Consider the following 16,312-nt stretch of genomic DNA (forward strand, 5'->3'; position numbering starts at 1 on the left):
ATATGAGGAAGTTTGATGGCAAGGATCCCGCCACATGGATATTACAGATGGAGAAATTCTTCGATCTCAATAATGTGCAAAACGCACAAATGGTACGTATGGAAACTGTATATTTGGAACCAAATCAGATTGTATGGTATCAATGGCTTTGTTCTCGTAAACAATTTATCACTTGGGCAATTTTTACGGAAGAATTGATAGCACATTATGAGGATACAAAAAGAAACACTTTTTTTAGCCAATTGATAAGTCTCAAACAAAAGGGTTCAATAATGGAGCACATTGAGGAGTTCCAAAAATTGAACATAAGGGTAAAAGATATTCCAGAGGAGCATAGGGTTGATGTGTTCATAGGGTCTTTAAAGGATAATATCCAACATGATGTTCACCTTTGGGAACCTGATTCATTAGAGAAGGCATTCAGGTTAGCAAGAAAAATGGAAAGCAAAATTATGGCAACTAGGAAGCATACCACTCACAACTATAAATACGGAAGTGTTGTTGCCCATAGTCTTCCACAACCTACAAGGTTGACACCACAACAATTGGAAGAAAAAAGAGCAAAAGGGCTTTGTTACAATTGTGATAGCAAATACACAAAAGGTCATAAGTGTGCTGAGAAGAAATTATTCTACATAGATTGTGAAGAGGAAGAAGAAAAGGAGCAAGAAAGGTCAAAAGAGGAGGATATATTCCAGGAACAAAGCCTAGATGAAGAAAAAATAAATCTGACCATATCTTGTAATGCATTAGCGGGAATTACCACTCCTCAAACCATCAAGATAGAAGGACAAATCAAGAAGAAAAAGGTAATAGTGTTGATTGATTCATGAAGCACCCACAATTTTATTCATTGTAGGGTAGCAAAAGAATTGAATTGCTTCCTATATCCAGCATCAGAGTGTCAAGTGATGATTGCAAATGGAGGAACAATAAATTGCTCTGGAAAGTGCCATAATATCAAGCTATCCATGGGAGAATATGTTTTGACTAGCCCAATGCTTTCCATTCCAATGGGAGGTGCCAATGTTGTACTAGGAGTCCAATGGCTACAATCCTTGGGTACAATAGCTTTTAATTTTCAAGAACTTTTCATCAAATTTTCTATGGAAGGAAAGGAAGTTGAATTAAGGGGTATTGCAGGGAAACCAGGAAAGATAATCAGCTCTAATGGCATGACTAAGCTTCTAAAAAAGGAGCAAAGAGGTGTAATTGCACAATTATGTTCGCTAGATGTTTCCACATTGGAATCATCTATTTCCCCAAATCTCCAAAAAGTCCTGGACAATCATTCCAAGGTATTTGAGACTCCCAAAGGTCTCCCACCTATGCGTGATCATGATCATGCTATTCATCTGATTCTAGGAAGTGTTCCTCCAAACATCAGGCTGTACAGATATCCCTATGTCCAAAAAAGTGAAATTGAACGTATGGTTGCAGAAATGCTAGAGGCTGGTATAATTGAACCGAGTCAAAGTTCCTTCTCAGCTCCAGTAGTATTGGTGCATAAGAAGGATGGATCATGGTGCATGTGTCCGGATTATAGGGAGCTCAACAAGCTCACTATTAAAGATAAGTTCCCCATTCCTGTCATTGATGAATTACTGGATGAATTGCATGGATCAATTTACTTCACCAAGTTGGATCTTCGTTCGGGATATCATCAAATCAGAATGAAGATTGAAGACATTCCGAAAACGGCATTTAGAACTCATGAGGGTCATTATGAATTTTTGGTCATGCCTTTTGGCCTTACCAATGCACCTTCAACATTTCAAGGTTTGATGAATTCAATTTTCAAACCATTCCTTAGAAAATTTGTGTTAGTATCTTTTGATGATATACTAATCTACAACAAGTCTTGGAAGGATCATGTTGAACATGTTGACAGGGTGCTACAACTATTGGAGGAGAAACAATTATATGCAAAAAGATCCAAATGTTTCTTTGGAGTCCAGGAGGTGGAATATTTGGGTCATATTGTATCTCATGAAGGAGTTAAGGTAGACCCTAGCAAAATTAAAGCCATTAAGGAATGGAAAATACCCACATCCATAAAGCATCTGCGAGGATTTCTTGGGTTGACAGGGTATTATCGCAAGTTTGTTAAGAATTATGGGAGAATAGCAGCACCTCTAACAACATTATTGAAGAAAGATTCATTTTCATGGACTCCGGAAGCAACAAAGGCCTTTGAACATCTTAAAGAGGCAATGTGCCAAGCACCGGTCTTAGCTACACCGGACTTCACAAAAACCTTTATTGTGGAATGTGATGCTTCAGGAAATGGAATTGGTGCTGTTCTAATGCAAGATGAAAGACCCATTGCTTTTGAAAGTCGTCCAATCAAGGAAAAGTTTTTAAGCAAAGCTATTTATGAGAAGGAAATGTTGGCAATACTCCATGCACTTAAGAAATGGCGACCCTACCTAATGGGAAGACACTTCAAGGTAAAAACATATCATGATAGCCTTAAATACTTTTTAGAACAAAGATTATCCTCTGAAGAGCAACAAAAGTGGGTCACAAAGATGTTGGGTTATGACTTTGAAATCATCTACAAAAAAGGGAAGCAAAATGTGGTGGCAGATGCACTCTCAAGAAAGGATGAGGATGTGGAAGCATTGTTGTGTGCCATTTCTATTATCCAACCGGATTGGATAAAGAAGCAAGGGAGGAATGGAAGAATGACGAAGAAGTGTGGGCACTTATTCAAAAGCTACAACAAGATTCCAATGCTTCTGATACATTTAGTTGGAAAAATGATTCATTATGGTACAAAGATCGCTTATACCTCTGTAAGAATTCCCAGCTAAAACAAAAGATTCTTATGGAATTGCACACTTCTCCCTTAGGAGGGCACTCAGGATTTTTAAAAACTTACCACAGGGTTAAGAAGGAATTTTTTTGGGATGGCCTTAAATCAGATATTCAAAAGTTTGTGGCGAAATGTTTGGTTTGCCAACAAAATAAAGTTGAAACAATTAAGACACCGGGTCTATTACAACCTTTATCCATTCCAAGCCAACGTTGGGAGGAGGTTCCAGTGGATTTTATCACAGGTTTACCCAAGTCTGAGGGAAAGAGTGTCATCATGGTGGTAGTTGACAGACTTACCAAGTATGCACACTTTTGTGCATTATCACACCCATTTAAAGCTAGTACAGTTTCTATTGCATTTATGGAAACAGTTCAAAAGCTACATGGAAACCCAAAGATTATTGTAAGTGACAGAGATCCCATTTTCATTGGAAATTTTTGGAAAGAATTATTTTCTTGTCTTGGTACTCAGTTAGCTCATAACTCATCTTATCATCCTCAATCTGATGGGCAAACTGAGATAGTAAACAAATGTTTGGAAGGATATCTTTGTTGCTTTGTATCTGATAAACAGACACAATGGGTCAAATGGTTTCCTTTGGCTGAATGGTGGTATAACACTTCCTTCCATACAGCAACAAAAATGACCCCATTTATGGCACTTTATGGGTATCAACCACCATCCATCACATCATATTTAAGAGAAAATTCTAAGGTTCAGGCTGTGGAACATCACATCGAACATCAACAACAAGTCCTCCAACTCTTAAAGGATAACCTCGTGTTGGCACAAAATAGAATGAAACAATAGGCAAATCAACATCGCAGTGAAATAAGTTTTGATGTAGGTGATTGGGTATTCCTACAGTTACAACCATATAAGCAAATGTCCCTAAAGTAAGCTAAGAAGGATAATAAAGTATCACCAAAGTATTATGGTCCGTACAAGGTGTTGCAAAAGATTGGTACTATGGCATACAAATTGGAGCTTCCTGCAGCTTCTCGATTGCAACCAATTTTCCATGTTTCATGTTTAAAGAAGGTTATAGGCGACAAGCTCCCAATTCAAACAATATTTCCAGAACTTGACGAGGAAGGAAAAATTATATTGGAACCGGAAGTAGTCACAGAAACAAGAACTCGACAGCTACGAAATCGATCAATTTCAGAGTATCTTATCAAGTGGAAGAACTTATCCGCTGAAGATTCCACATGGGAGGATGAGAATTTTATGCAGAAGTATCCAGAATTACTCAAGAGTTGAGGACAACACTTTTTTGAAGGAGAGGGGCATGTTGGGTCCCTATAATACTAGTGATTACCCCATTACTATTATAGTTATACCCCTTATTTATATTGTTGTGCCCCTATTACCCCCATATTGTTATTTCTGTGCCCCATAGAATCCCTCTATTGTTATTTTTGTGGCTTTATATTATTATTGTTAGGTCGACTGGATTATATTGTGACTCCTATATATATAAAGGAGGTTTTGTCATTTGAATCATCCAAGAATTGTTCATTTATGTAATGTAAAGGAGGTTGCCCCCTCGAAGAGGCTGAATTCTAAGGCGTTGATCTATCTTTTCTATCTTTTCTTGAGCTGGTTTCATAACATATGGTCCCTAACTCCATTTCCCTACTCATTGATTAGATGAGAGGTACTTCCCATGGGTCCCAGACTACATTGGTAGGATGCCTCGATAGGAGAACTAATCATCCTGTCCACAGGAGAACAAATCATCCTATCCCACAGTCGCCATGGGAGAACTAATCATCCCGGCCCACAGGAGAACTAATCATCCTGTTTTACAGTTGCCATGGGAGAACTAATCATCCCGTCCCACAGGAGAACTAATCATCCTGTTCCACAGTTTCCACGGGAGAACTAATTATCCTAGCCCATAGGAGAACTAATCATCTTGTTCCATAGTTGCCAAGGAGAACTAATCATCCCGGCCCACAGGAGAACTAATCATCATGTTCCTCAGTTGCCACGGGAGAACTATTCATCCCCACAGGAGAACTGATCATCTTGTTCCACAGTTTCCATGGGAGAACTAATCATCTCATCCCACAGGAGAACTAATCATCCTGTTCCACAGTTGCCACAGGGGAACTAATCATCCTAGCCCACAGGAGAACTAATAATCTTGTTCCACAGTTTCCATGGGAGAACTAATCATCTTATTCCACAGTTGCCACGGGGTATCACAGGGGAAGGTTGACCCTGTAATTCTGTACATAGAACACCACCAGGGGAGGGTGAGTCGCCATGTGGTCATATGTTGCTCTAGTAAGTACCCCAAGCCCCCAAGAGCTCCCAGAGCTCAATGCATGCAACATGCAAGACCCTTATAAGAAGGTCTCTCAATGACTCCAAGTCATTCGGGAAAGTCATAGATTTGACCTTTCCCCGGGGCTTTGACAAAATGTCTGCGACCTATACATCAACCTCAATGCGATTGAGCCTCCTTACTCATCGACTTACCATATACCAGATAAGGCAGTATCTAATGTCTATCTGCTAGAGCAATCATTGAATACAGGATTCCTCAATAATCGAATCCACCCTCTGGTTGTCACAAAGAATCAAAGTGGTATTCATCATGTGTACAAACAGCTCACTTAAGAGCTTCTGCAACCATGCAGCTTCACACGAGATCATACTCGTAGCTATGTATTTGGTCTCGGTGGTGCTTATAACAACCGACTTCTGCTTCCTGTTCATCCATGATATCAAAGAAGAATCCAAAGAGAACCAGCATTGAGAAGTGATCTAGTGATCCTCCACACTGCCTGCCCACTCAGCATTCGAATAATCATGCAATTTCATATTTCTGGTAATGTATCTCAATCCATGAGAAATTGTTCCCTGAAGATATCTCAGAAGATTCTTAGCACCAATCTAGTGAGGCTCAACCAAATATGATCTCACCATGCTAACTGAAAAACATATGTTTGGACGGAAGTTCACCAAGAACATCTACGCAAATGAGTTTATGAAACTCAGAGGCATCTCCCAAATATGGTCCGACATCACTACCATATAACTTCTTAAAGTTAAGATCCTAGAGGTAGTCATAGACTTGCAGTTTATCATTCCACATCTGGAATCCAACTCCATCTTACTTCTACAAATGAGAGGGTCTACATCTGTCAAAAATAGGTCATCCTCATAAGCTGCCGGTATGAGTGATCTATCATCCACAACCTTTGGGTAATGGTTTGGATCGGTTTCACTTCTAGTGAATCTCAACTTCATCTGATAGCTATCAATCCTCTCATACTATGCCTGGGGAGTTTTGCTTCAAGCCATAGAGGGCTTTCTTCGACCTGCATACATGATATTCCTGATCATCAATCTCAAACCCGTCGTGTTGTTCCAAACCTGTGGACCTCCTACATGAGGGGAATGGTCCCCTTGTAATATTTTCCTTCGGTACATCTCAGACATTTACTTTCATGCACTTTTTGAATTCAGGCATCCCTGTCACCATCTGACTCACAGACCTTCGGTGCTATGTGTCAATGGACATGGTCCCCAGTGGACTTCCTACAACTTGATACAACCCTAAACTCAAAAACATCTTTGAAAATTCTATTTTCAAACATGTGCCTTTCCATTGATGAGTGCCACCCTATAACCTTTGACTTCCATTGCTGAAATGGACACCAGGTTCTTTTTGCGATCAAGTACATAAAAGAGATTCTGTAAATGAATCGAGTTACCCTCATTCAATTGAGGGGTAACATTCCCTACACCCTTTCTGGGATAGGTGGCATCAGCTCCAAGTATAATCCCATCATTGTTTCAGTCTCTATCAAATTAGAGAGTGCACCCTTCTATCCGATGAAGTGCCTTGAAGCACTACAATCAATAAGCCAGATTCCCAAAGAATCTGAAGGAGAGGGCCAATACAAGATAACACTTCTTTATCTTATCAAAAACAACATTTGATTCTTCATTCCTGGGGTTCCTTGCTTTCTTTGAAGAGTCAACCATTTCCTTGATGACCTACATTACCTGTCATTCCTTTGATCATTGAAGATGTCCCTGGAATGATTGTTATCTTCATCAAGAGATGTGTTTCTGCATTCGAACACTCCTTCTCATAATGGCCGAACTTGTTGCAACCAAGGCATCTTCCTTTCCTTCCACCCTTAGATCTGGACTTCCCATTGAAGTGATCTTTAGGTAGGCCATCAGAAGTTCTGCTATGCCATTCTGATAATATTCTCTACTTCGAATTCACCCTTGGTGAATTTGAAGAGGGATGAGGAATCCATTGATACTTTCTTTTTTCCTTCCCGACTATCTTCGGTGATTGCTCTTTCACTCTTTCTTGGGCATTGCCTTCACCTTAGCTCTGATTCCATGTTAATTTTAGGTATGTTCTATGCTTAGAGCAATTTATTTCAATTTCCACAGTTAGCTCAATATCTTTTCCAGATTAGCAATCACATTAGCATTAAAGTAAACTGCAGATAGAACATAAACATAAATCACAGAACATAAACCAAGACAAGAGGACACAAGATGTGGCGCTAGCCAGGGATAAACCCCAATGTGGGGAAACCCTTGATCAATTATTCTTATATGTTCTTCAATAGTTCAGAAGAGAGAGCGAGAGAGAGATAGTACGTTTACAACAAATGTCAACACTTTGACTTATCTAGATAAGAGCATAGATCATCTCTAAGAAGATGATACATGAGATTAGTTGAAGACATGTTGCTTCAACTGATTCTCCAAGGTGACTCCTTTGCTTATCGTTGTGTTGCATTTCATCATCATGCTGCACCTCATTGTGTTGCACCCATCATCACTATGCTGCATCTCATCAAGCTTCATTAATCATGACTATACCCATCATTGTACTGCATTATGTGGCATTCATGCACCATGTTGCCACACTGACCTATGTGCTGGCTACATCTTGCTTGCCTGTTTTCCCTAGCTTGCTTGTTTTCCCTAGCATGCTTGTTGTCCCTAGCATGCTTATTGTCCTTAGCATGCTAGTTGTCCCTTGCATGCTAGTTGTAACATTGTATGCTTGGTGTATTTTCTGCTAAGTATAATACAACTGTCACAATGTTAGTTAGTTGTCCCTTGCATGTTTCTCTCCTTCAGAGATAGATACTCTAGCTGTTCTGGCAATTCTCGGCAATTCTCACCAGTTCTGGCAGTTCTCGGCAGTTCCGACAGTTCCAGAAATTTCAGTGTTCCTGGCAGATCCAGTAATTCCGGTTGTTCCCAGCAGTTCTGATAATTCCAGAAATTCAGGTTGTTCCCAGCAGTTCCGACTTCTACCTCTACATCAACTTTCCTGCCTGTTCTGGCAGTTCCCGATACTTTCGGCAATTTCGGCTGTTCCCGATAGTTCTAGCAATTCCAACAATTTCAACTGTTCCTGGCAATTTCAGCAATTACGGCTTTTCCCGACAGTTCCAGCTTCTTACCTCTGTGTCAGCTTCCTGGATATTCCAGCAATTTCGGTTGTTCCTGGTAGTTCCGACAATTCCTGCTATTCCCGGCAGTTCCGGCAGTTTCACCTTTTCCGGCTATTCCCGGTAGTCTCGGTAATTCCTGGAAATTCTAGCAATTCCAGCTATTCCCATCAATTCCAGAAGTTCTGGCAATTCCAGCTATTCCCGACAGTTCCGAAAGTTTAGCCAATTCCGAATTTTCCCGTCAGTTTTGACAGTTCCGGCTTCTACCCTCTGTGTTAGCTTCTCGATTATTCTGATAGTTCTAGCTTTTCCCAATAATTCTGACTATTCTCGGTAGTTCCGGCAATTCTGGCTATTCCCGACAGTTCTGGCTTTTCCGGCTATTCTCAGCAGTTCTCGCTTCTACCCTTTGGATTAGGGCAGCATTATCCCTTAGGATCTCTCCTCCTACTAAAACCCAAAGATAGGTAGAGAGGAAGAGATCCCAAGTGTGTTAAAATCACTTGAAGGCCACCTCTATTTATACTAAAACGTTGAGCACAAGTGGGGTTTATTTGGTTGATGGCTGACCTTGACGAATTGTCGCATAACGCAAATAAATTCATATCTCCATGAATACTTATCCGAATCGAATGATCTTTAAGTCAATCCTACACCTCTCGATGAGAGGGATCCAAGAAAAATATTATCTTCCACTAATAAGATGACCCACATGGATTTTGGCCCTAGTTTCCAATTTTAACAATCCGGCATGGATATCAATCAAGCCTAGTTAGTATTACTTTCTTGGTAAGGAGATGAGGCTTCATGTTTTCCACCCTGCTTTCCCCAAAGAAATTTATTCTAGTAGGAAAAATTATTCATTACGTTCCCCTCTTACAAGCAAACACTCGACAAAAAAATGGTTTCACACCTGGGAGTTTTTTGTAGGATAAAGGGAAAGGTGAGTGGGTATCCTAGCAGTAGCTACATTGGTCTTATTAGCATTACGCCACTTTTAATATGGATCTTCACAATAGAGAATCACCATTACACTTTGTTGATTTGTTTTAAAAATAAACATAACATGCAATAGATTTCTTTTGGCATGCAATGTTGTTGTTGGTAGTATGATTGTATTTGTGCCACATGTAAAGGTAACATGTGTTAAATTTCTTTCACCTTGCAATATTTTTTATTGGAAATGTGCTTGTGTTTGGGCTAGAAAGTATGCTAGATTTCTTTTGCTTTGCAATATTGTTGTTGTCAATTTGGTTGTTTATGATGAAAGGAAATCTAGCAATTGTTAGATTTCCATCACCTTGGCTATGTTATTGGAAATGTTGTGCTTGTGTTTGGGCTAGAAGTTGTGCTAGATTTCTTTTTCTATGCAATATTGTTGTTTTCAATTTGATTGTTTATTATAGAAGAAAATCTAACACTTAGATCTCCTTTACCTTGGTAATGTGCTTTTGTTTGTGTTAGAAGGAAATATAGCATGCACTAGATTTCTTCTGGCATGAAATGTTGTTTTTGGTAGTATGCTTGTATTTATGCTACATGTAAAGCTAGCATGTGTTGAATTTATTTTACCTTGCGACATTGTTATTGGAAATGTGATTGTGCTTGTGATAGAAGTTAGATTTTGTTGGATTTTTTTTCCCTACAATGTTATTGTTGGCAATGTGCTTTTGTTTGTGCTAGAAGTAAATCAAGCGTATCCTAGATATCTCCTACACTGCAATGTTCTTTTCGGCAATGTGATTGTGTTTGTGCTACAATAAACTCTAGAATGTGTAAGATTTCTTTTACTTTGAAATGTTTTTGTGAGTAATATGCTTCTATTTACGTTACAAGGAAATTTAGCATGTGGTGGATTTCCTTCGCCTTAGAATATTATTATTAGCAATGTGTTTGTGTTTGTGCTAGAAGGAAATCTAGCACATGCTAGATTTATTTGACCATGTAATGTTGCTTCTAGCAATATGCTTATGTTTGTAGTAGAAGCAATGATATTGATTGTTAGCTTTCATTTGAGGAAACAATGTTTCATTACATACAATATGACTACCATACTATTTTAACTTTTTCATCTATATTACTTTTTCATAAGTTGTCTATTTTGGGGAAAATATAAAGTCACACTTTACGCAGTTCATCCTTTTAATTACAAGTTACAATTTAATTTTTGTTACAGAATTGATACAAGCTATAATGGAAGATATAATTTTGGCAAAAGGGGACTATGTTGATCTCCTTATTAATGATCAAGTCATTGGGCTAGGAAGGCTCGAATCTGCAGAGTGTGGAACTTATTATGTTGGAGAAAGGATTAATCCTGGTTATGTTGCAATTTTGATAATTGATTCCATTCAACCACATTTGATTGATGACGATGTTAATGAAGGGGACATACATCCATGGAAGATTGTGGATTTGTGACACCACATAGGTAAATCAAAATATTGAAGCATGTGTTATATATTATTGATACTATAATAAATGTTCTTTTTGAGTAAATACTAACCTTATTTACATTCGTTTATAGGTACAAATGTTTCTTCTGCATTTTCTATTGGATACAAGGTGTTGGCATTATGATTCTAGTATGGCTCTATGTTACAGATGTTGTACTTGATGGCAACACCCTCAAGTGGCAATGCTCTGATCAGGCTCTCAAAATGTTGAAAATTAAGAGGTACGCAGGAGAATAGTTCAAAAGGTACGTACACGCAGGTACACCGTGAAGGGACTGCGGCCTCACACGCAGGTCACCCGTTCAGAAGGTGCGTACCCCCAGTTCACTTACTTCAAGGCAGAGAAGCGCGTTCACGTGGGGTTTCCTATGTTTGGCCCGTGGTATTTAGCCCGGCATTCTTGATTCTATGGTTTTGGCCCATGGTATTGTTTTATATTATTATTATTATTGAGCCCCATGTTTTTGGGCCCCTTATATTGGTTATCTATGGCATTGATCCATGATTTTAGGAAGAGCTTGCCTATATAAAGCAAAGGAGATCTCTTGTCTAAGTATCTTTTGAAAATTGAATATCCTAAGATCTGAAATATTGGGTTATTGTTTTAAAAGCTTGATCTATATAAAAGTGAAGACGAAAGCGAATCTATGAAGGGTGATCTCTCGAGCGCATGATCAGATATGAGTATCTGACGATCTGTAGCACATTGGTGGACTGCCAATTCAGCCTTAACCAGAAGTACGTAGGTGATTAACAGTGCGAGTGCGTGGGTATGCAGAGCAGAAAAAGGAGAAGTGCGTGGGTACGCAGAGCAGGAGAAGGCGCAGTGTGTGGGTGCGCAGCGCGACAGAGGTTTAGGTGCGTAGGCACAGGGAAAGTACGCGGTGCTTCAGAAGCCGCAGGTGCATGGGTACGCGGCGCGATAACATATGTGGGTGCGTGGCTGCAGTAGCAGTACGCGACGCGATAGTATCTCTGGGTGCGTGCCTACAGTAACAGTACGCAGCGTGATTGAAGAAACAGTGCGTGGGTATGCGGTGCGACAGAAGGGTCTCTACGGGTATACGCAGGGGAGCAGAAGGTGAAGTGCGTACGCTCGCAGGCCAGAGAAAGGAAAACTGCGTATCTGTCTTAAGATCTTTTGTTGGCTGACTTTTCTCTGTTGATAAGGTGTTCTGGGTTTAGTTTACTGTTATTGTTGATCTGGTTACTGCAGTTGACTGGGTGATTTACTTGTACTTGATGATCTCCTGATGTTTATGGATCCAGTTTGAAATTTTATGAAATGTGATCCTTGAAAGAAAAGAAGTAGGGGGTTGTAGCTCCCTTCCAGGAGAGACTGGAAAACGAGAGAGAGTTGTAGCTCTCTGCAGGTTGCAGCCTGCGTACTGGTAAAGGACTGCACCAGTACAAAACCATTGTAAAAGGAGTTTCTAATTTGAAAGAAGATAGAGACATATTGCAGCAGGTGGTTTTCACCCACATTGGGTTTCCACCTTACATCTGGTGTTCTTTGGTGTGACTATCTGTTTTCTTTGTTCATGCTCATTATTTTATGGTACTGATATGCAAAAATAATTCAAAGTATAAATAAGGAAGATTTATTAAAAGAACTTGATAATACTGATTCACCCCCCCTCTCAGTATTATTTCCAACAATTGGTATCAGAGCAGGTCCTTTAGAGAAGCTTGATCACTTGGAGGAAGATCATTCATCATGAGCAACTACGAGAGGGAAGCATCAATCAGGCCACCAATCTTTGATGGGACAAACTTCAATTATTGGAAGGTAAGAGTTACTGCCTATCTTCAATCTCTTGGTACAGAAGTTTGGGATATCATAGATACAGGCTACACTTTTCCTTCAGCTACTCTTACAGATTCGACTGAGAAGAAGAAATATGAAACAAATGCTAAAGCAGTCAATACTCTGCTAGGATGCTTATCTCAAACAGAATTCGTAAAGGTTATGCAATATAAATCCACAAAGGAAATATGGGACAAGATTGTCTTGAGCTATGAAGGAGATGAACAGGTAAAGCGTGCTAAACTTCAAACCCTCAGGATTCAGTATGAGAATCTCAGAATGTATAATGATGAATGTGTGGCTAACTATTTTCTTCGGGTAGATGAGATTGTTAATTGCATGAAAAACTTGGGTGAAGAAATAAAAGAGGCTATTGTGGTTGAAAAAGTTCTAAGATCATTGTCCCCCAAGTTTGAATCTAAAGTGTCTGCAATAGAAGAAAAGGAAAATCTACGAATTCTTACTATGTCTCAGCTACACGGAATTCTAACTGCTTATGAAATGAGAAAGGGAGGTCCTTCAGACAGAAGAGAAGCTGCTTTCAAGGCTTTAGGCAAAGGAGACTATTATGAAGCAAGTCACGTGCCAGAAGAAGAAGAAGAAGAATCAAATTTTGTCAGAAATCTTCAAAGGGGTTCTGGAAGGTTCAGAGGTAAGTTACCTTTTAAATGCTTTGGTTGTGGAAGAGTAGGTCATTATGCTACGAAATGCCCTTATAAGGATAAAGGAAAGGAACCTGCTAGATGGAACAAGAAACAGATTGCAAATAAGAAAAGCTACTACACGCATGAAGATAGTGATGGTCTATCAAATAGTGATGAAGATGAACGAGGTAATGACTATAAACTTTTAATGGCATTTGAAGATGATGATTACATGGATGCTATAGATGTGGATAGCTTTTGTGAAGAAATTTCTAGACTCAAGACATGTATAGAAGAAAAGAATGGGATCATTGATACTCTACAACTTCAAATTGATGAAAAGGAAAAATATCTTGAAAAGTTAGAAGGTGAAATTGTTGGTCTTAGAAAAGAAATTGAGAAAACAAAGGCTATTAATCTTAAGTTTGTCAAAGGATCTGAAACTCTGGATGAGATCATCAATGTACATCTTTCTCCTCTAAATAAGACAGGTCTGGGCTATAATGGAGAAACTTCTCAAGCATCCACCTCAAAAAGTTATCTTGATGCAGCAAAAAGGGATGAGCAAAGGCACAATGGAGATCACCAGGTAAAACAGGGACCAATTACAAACAAAGACTATCAGGAAAATCAGGGGCAATCCGTCTTAAGGATGAACAAAAGCTACAACCAGCCACAGGTAAAATCCTCTCAATTTGCTTCAAGAATGAATGACAATAGAAATTACAATCGTTTGGCCAAAAGATTGGATAACCATAGAAGTTTCTTCACTGGAAAATGCTTTTCTTGCCATAACTTTGGTCACAAAGCATCTCAATGTGTTGCATATAAGACAATCATGACTAGAGAAGCTCAAAAACAAAGAAGTATCACCGGGATTACAAAAGGGACCTATAACAACTTTTCGGTTCTTGAAAATGAAGTTGAATGTTCTATTTGCAATAACTTTGGTCATGAAGATTCTGAATGCAGGAGCAGGTTTCAGCAGACAAAGGAACAAGCCTCAAGCACCAAAACATGGAGAATAAAGGAACCACAAACAGAAAGATGTGGGATAGCATTTTATGCAGAGGGACAGGAAAATCTATGGTACATTGATAGTGGATGTTCGAAGCATATGACAAGTGATAAAGAAAAACTTGAATCATATTCCGCTTTAGAAAAGGGAAAGAAAGTGTCTTTTGGAAATGATACTCCTGCAACTATAAAAGGAAAAGGCACTACTCAGTTAAAAGAGAAGGTCAAAGCTGGAAATGTTTTGTATGTTGATGGATTGAAGAATAATCTTCTGAGTGTCAGCCATATGTGTGATCAAGGAATCGAGGTGATATTTAGATCAAATGGATGTCTTGTTCGTGATCTTGATACAGGTAAAACGGTGATCAAAGGTAAAATAACTCCAAATAATCTATTCATATTTGAAGAAGGACAACAACAATGCTATCTAAGCAAGGATGATGAACACTGGTTATGGCACCGGAGGTTGGGGCATCTAAGCTTTTCACAAATAAGGAAAGCATGCAAATATCAGGCAGTTCGCGGTCTTCCAGATTTCAAACTTCCAGACAACACCATATGCAAATCATGTCAGTTTGGAAAGAAAACCAGAACTAACTTTCCTGAGAAGGAAGGATCAGCTAGGATGCCTCTTGAGCTTGTACATACAGATGTATGTGGACCATTCAGGAAAAGGACACCTCGAGGAGAAGAATACTTGATATTATTCATTGATGATTTCTCCAGGTTTGTCTGGTTAGGACTTATGAAGCACAAAGATGGAGCATTCGAAAAATTCAAATCCTTTAAAGCCTTGGTTGAAAATGAATCAGGATACAAAATTAAGTGCCTCAAATCCGACAGAGGTGGGGAGTTTACCTCAAATGAATTTTTCAATTTCTGTGAAGAACATGGGATAAGAAGAGAATTCTCTACAGCTAGAACTCCTCAGCAAAATGGAGTAGTGGAAAGAATGAACAGAACAGTCCAACAAATGGATCGTGCTATGCTTGATGAGTCAGGAACTCCCGCAACTTTCTGGGGTGAAGCTGCTTATGCTGCGGTTGTTATTCTCAACAAAACAAATGTTCGGGTGAACAGCACTCAAACTCCTCATGAGCTCTGGTATGGTGAGACTCCTTCAGTAAAGCACTTCAAAATCTTTGGGAGCAAATGCTATATTAAGAATACTGATGAGCAACTTGGAAAACTTGAACCTAGAGCAGATGAAGGCATTCTTCTTGGTTATTCTCCACACAGAAAAGCATACAAGTGCTACAATAAAAGACTTGGAAGAATTGTTGATAGCATTGATGTAGTGGTTGATGAGAAGGGATACATTCCTAGGCAAGCAAATCATGAAGATATCGAAGAAGATGAAGACTACCCTCAAAGACAGAATGATGAAGAAGAAGAACCTCACGAAGAACCAGAGGAGCAGATAAGGATAGAAGAGAAGACTCCATCCAGATATGTTCAGAAGAATCATCCAGAATCTCAGATTTTGGGGCAGAAAGAAGCAGGTGTACAAACAAGAAGAACAGTTGCAGAAGCTTCAAGCTATTTGGCATTACTCTCTTCCACTGAACCACAAAATGTGAAAGAGGCATGCAAAGATGAATGTTGGGTGAAAGCAATGGATGAAGAACTTGAGCAGATCGAAAAGAACAACACTTGGGAGCTGGTTCCTAGACCAAAGGATAAGAATGTTATAGGGACAAAATGGGTCTTCAAAAATAAATTGAATGAAAATGGAGAAGTAATTAGAAACAAGGCCAGACTTGTTTGTAAAGGGTATGCACAGCAAGAAGGAATAGATTTTGAAGAAACTTTTGCTCCTGTTGCAAGACTTGAGGCCATCCGAATGTTCCTTTCTCTCTCAAGCTTTCAAAACTTCAAAGTATTTCAAATGGACGTGAAATCAGCTTTTCTGAATGGAGACTTGGAAGAAGAAGTTTACATTGAGCAGCCAGATGGTTTCATTCTTGGAAATGATCCAAATCTTGTATGCAGATTGAAAAAGGCTCTCTATGGGCTCAAACAAGCTCCAAGGGCTTGGTACTATCATTTGGACAAATATCTTCATCAACAAGGTTTTTCAAAAGGATCAGCAGACAACAATCTTTATATAAAAG

Source organism: Pinus tabuliformis, chromosome 1_2, assembly GCF_031772625.1.
Source record: "Pinus tabuliformis cultivar Carrire ecotype Pingquan chromosome 1_2, CPIR1, whole genome shotgun sequence".
In the NCBI taxonomy this organism is placed as follows: domain Eukaryota; kingdom Viridiplantae; phylum Streptophyta; class Pinopsida; order Pinales; family Pinaceae; genus Pinus; species Pinus tabuliformis.